This window comes from Megalops cyprinoides, chromosome 21 (assembly GCF_013368585.1).
Source record: "Megalops cyprinoides isolate fMegCyp1 chromosome 21, fMegCyp1.pri, whole genome shotgun sequence".
Classification (NCBI taxonomy): domain Eukaryota; kingdom Metazoa; phylum Chordata; class Actinopteri; order Elopiformes; family Megalopidae; genus Megalops; species Megalops cyprinoides.
Window position 1 is genome coordinate 4,260,001 of NC_050603.1, and position 4,802 is coordinate 4,264,802.

Below are 4,802 nucleotides of genomic sequence, written 5' to 3' on the forward strand. Positions count from 1 at the left end.
AAGTCACCATCCACATATTTAAAATAAAAATAAAAAACTTATATTACAAATAAGACTCCCAACTTCAATGACAACATAGAAGTGACACTATTTGTATAACCATGTAATACAATCTGATTCCAGTGGGAAAAAAATATCTATAATCTATAATCGCAATCGGCTCTTTTAAAAGAGGGATCTGACTGGAGTGACATTCGTGTCTCATGTGTCATTAAAGTCACGAAACCTGACCAAACCCTTTCTCTATCCCCCACACTGTCCACGGGCTCAGAAAGCTGACCTCACCACTTACATAATACCCTCTCGAGATGGACTGAGAAAGACCAATGCAATCCATTCATTGTACTGCAAAATCCAATCGAATGCATTTACTGTATCTTACAATACAATAAACGGATAACATGTAAAAACTATAACCTATGCACATGACTCTGTATAAGAGTGTCTGCTAAATGAAAATAACATAATATAATGTAAATATCCCCCCCCTCCATTAAGACCTTCACAGCTCACAAACTGGTGATGTAAATTATGTACATCATACATCATACATATCTGTAAATTATAGAGTGAGGCTGTCTTACAATCTCTCTCTGTCTCTTCTTCACCCTCTACACTCAACCCTCTGTCTCTCCGCAGGGGAGAGAAACAACAGGTCTCTCTCCCTCTCTCATTTCTCAGTCCATTCCCTGGCACAGCTTCCTGCCGGCTGCCGAGCCGGCGGTGAGCCGGGCGTCGTGCACTGTAAGCACAAACCCGGGGGGTGCGGGCGGTAAACAAGCCCCCTTTGATAGGGGTCTGAGTCACCGAGGCCCCCCAGATCACCTCATCAGACACTAAAAGGTAAAAGTAATCGAGTAGTATCCCAAAGGGGAGCGGGTCTGGGGGGGAAAAGCTAGGCGTAGCTGCTGTGTGTTGCAAAGCCGTGCATGCAGAGATGCTCTTTTCTCTCTCTGTAAACACCACAGCTGATTTTGGAAAACAACGTCAACAGTGAAAGATAAAAGACCACAGACCACAAACACCCACAAACAAGATCACAGTCACTGAAACTGCTACAGAGATATGTGCACTGCACACAAACATGAAAAAAATATGCAGCATAGAGTTTATCATTTTACATAATTTATATCATTCATTATGCAAAACGATTTTCTCGTTACTTCAGTCGCCAATGTTGTTTGTTAAATAACTGCTGTTTAATTATGTGGCTTATTAAGGCTAGGGATGCCTTAAACCATGCAAAGCCAGAATTTTACATGTGGTTACGTGTACACGCAATTCCCATGGAAGTTAAGTCACTATTTGAATTAATCTCTATCTCAATGTCCATTAAAATAAGTCAGTCAGCGTTAAATTCATATTAATTTCCATCAAATTAACTGATAATTAGCTACGCGCATGGGGGCACACTGTTACCAACATGCCATCACACAAGTAGGTATGCCATTTCGCAGTTAGCTATATAACTAACCACTTGAACCTTAAAATAACAATTTTAAGTCTTTATTAAAGGCAGGTAGCTTGGTGAAACAATAACGTGACTGTCACTTACAAGTCTGCTCTCACACGCCGCCGTGCCGCGCGGGGAAATGCGTTCACTTACCTGTTGTAGATGCGTTGCAAGCCGGGAGAATCCAGCAGCACAATGCCGCACGGAGAGACACTTTCGTCAGGGTGGGGGGAAAAAAGTAAATGTGCTGCTTATTTCACCTCAACAGCCAGAGACGCCACCACGACTGAATCAAAGGATGACTTCAACTTTGTTTCTCGCCCCTTCCACCCTTTTTAATGTTATTTCGCGCACACTCCCCGTCTCGCTCATCCCTCCCTCTTTCTGGCTCTCTCCTCCAATCTCCCTCTACTTTTTCCACACCGAGAGGACCTGGCGGTGACTCGTCACCCATAGCAACCAGTTGCTATAGCGATCCTGCGAGGTAATTCATTTACTGTTGTGATGATGATGACTTTTTGATGATCGGCTCGCGCCTCCGAGGCTGAGCTTTTCGCATGATTGAGCCGATTCGATTTCTTCAATGAAACGCTCGGCGCTATTACAAATGCAATTACTGTACTTCTCTCCAGAATTTGCGAAGGAGATTAGGACACTCGTCAGTAGCGAGATTAACTATTAATATGAAGCAGGAAGGTAGCAAGCGAAATAGACCTGCATACTCAAGTGCTCCCAAAACTTCGAATACGTGCCGAGTAACATTTTGGCAGCCAGCTCAACATCCAGACCTAGTAGCTGTATCTGTGACTTGACTGACAGAGAACGCTCTAGAACGACAAGGGCCTCTTACGTGTACACGTTAATTTTAAATTCTGTTCGAATCTGTTCACCTGTTCACAAAAATAAAGAAAGGCATTATAAAAAATGCGCAGCGACGCCATCCCCGGTGGCCGGTTCTGTAATCCTCAAATTCTGGGGCCCGGTGCTGATTGTCCAGCCACCGTGAAATCTGTGCGGTCTTACTGTCGCCTGTGTAACAGGTGGCCAGGTTCGCAACGCCCGGGGGCGACAGCCGCCTGACCACAATGCGCGTGTGGAATCAACGCAATTCGGGTTCGTTTGTGAAATAGAAATAAATAATCTGAGTCAGAGATAGGGGAAATGGGTCTGGAATATACGTGTTTTGAAGACCTTTAAAGGCAATTTTGCTTTAATTTAGATGACAATATTAAAAAACGTACTGATATTATTTATATTATAGGGCTAGAATATTCATATGAACTGCGTGGCAGATGGATTGGTTGGTTAAGTAGCCCATACGGCGGGTTGGATTCAACTCACTTAATGTTGGTTAGCAGCTTCAACTGCTCTAATAGCACGGCAGATAAAAAGCCAGTTACTTCCTTGTTTTTTCCTGCATTTTGAGAGTTGCATTATTTTTTACTTTCAAGTAATCAACTCACCATTGTATGAGCTAGCTATGGTATTTCTAACAGATCCATCCGTAGCTATTTAGGAGCACAATCATCATTCCTCCTTTGGATGTCTGATAAAAGATGAAGTCCCGTAAAAAAGATACAGCCCTCTCCACTTCTTTCCCCTCTCTCCCTCTGAATCCCTGATGATGAAGATTTTGATCTATTTTTAGTTCCTTATCTTAACATTTGTGTTTTGTATATAGTGCTTTCACGATAAAACAAACCGTGGAAAATAACTTGCCGTTGTTGTAAGGCCGACTGTCTATATTTTCATGTCCTTGTATTATTAACCACGAAATGCATTTTTCAAGATTGCAGCATAACTAACATGGTTATCTCCCGATAAACATAACCAAATCAGAAATATCTGACATTTTTCCTATTTTTTTCAGTGGTTTGTTGTCTCACATTCGCACATTGATAAACCGGGGATTTCAGCATTTCCAGCATGGTCGCGTGTTTGCTTGTGCCACTGCCGAGAACCGCGTTAATGAAATGCTCCTCGTGAAAAGATTTTACTTTACTAGTTAAATCAGCTAGTTCACGTTGTTTTTCCTCTTAAAGGTGTGGTCATTCAACCGCAGGTTACCTTGCATTGCTCAGCGTTCGCCTACCTCTTACCACACCACACCAAGTTAGCCACCCTAATAAAATGAAGATGTTACAACAAAAACATATAATAGAGACATGCAAATAATAGAGAAAAGAACAGCATATTTTCATCATCAAAGCAGCAAATCAGCATCAAAATGTATTCATTATACATTATACATTCATGTATACATCAATTGTAATGGAGCCTGGAGTGACACTCTCCCTCGACCTCTCCAGCCTTTAGACACACCTGGAAAGAGCGCAGTGGGTGTTACCGCGGGACAGTCTCAGCCAATCAGCCACTTATGGGCGTTTACTAATCGATCCTAAACTATGTAACGGATGATTTTTACAGAAGGTCTGTACCGTTAAGAATAGTGGTTTCTGATTGGCTCTGCATATGGATCAGCATTCTCCACACAGAGCCTTTCCCACCAGCAAGTGAGCGCAGTTGGTAATGACACTGTGGTAAACGGTGGTACGGTAACAGCTCTCACCGGTAACGCTGTGTGGTGTCGCCAATGCGAATGCTCTGTGGTCTATGCAAAGTGTTCTGCGCGGCATGGGGCGTGCGGTCAGCTCTGCATGAACAAAAAATGCATTACAAATGGACAGGAAAGTGCATACTGTTATCTAAAAAAATGAAACAAGTACAACATGAAACATGGAAGGCGTGTTGCAGCAATATATAAATCCCATTTTCTAAGGGGGTGGGTGTGGACGTGTTAATCATAAATATGGAAAATCAGTGTAGCCTGAAGCCAACTGATGAAAATGTGTCCTTTAGGTTATAGATTATTTTCTGCTGTACTCTTAACCAACCAAAATAGACAGCTATCAATAATACTGTTTCCTCCTGTTAGAAACTTTTTATTAGGTAAGTTGCTTTCTTTCTACTGTGACTCAGAGTCTCACACTGACGGTGTGAGTCATTAGGTCACTACACTTCAGTCAGTTTGTTAGTCATCAGGATGTGCCCTGCTCACATCTAAGATCATTGTTTTATGGCAGGTTTGGTGTCATTTCTGCAATGACAGGGTCATTTCCCCCTCTTTCACGCTTTTCTCGTTTCACCTCTTTATGCCAAATAATTAATCTAAATCTCAAAAAGTATACTTTGAAAGATTAATCAGAACTGAACTCTGTCCCCTGGAAAAAAATTTAACTTGTCATCTTACTGTTAGCTCATGCTTCAAGCTTTGCGTAAAAATCCGGATAACTAATTATCTTATCTTGCTTGCTCGGTACGTACACAGGACAACATCTAAACGGCTGTA

General features: G+C 42.1%; 1 protein-coding gene across 1 annotated transcript in view; it reads right to left on the reverse strand.

Annotated features, from left to right (window-relative positions):
• LOC118769014 (cortexin-3-like) overlaps positions 1–1,822 on the reverse strand; it is a 13,357-nt gene extending 11,535 nt beyond the window's left edge. Inside the window, exon 1 of the mRNA XM_036516013.1 lies at positions 1,607–1,822. The gene's annotated coding sequence lies outside the window, so the exon portion shown is untranslated. The remainder of the gene's footprint in view (positions 1–1,606) is intronic.
• Positions 1,823–4,802: the final 2,980 nt, after the last annotated feature.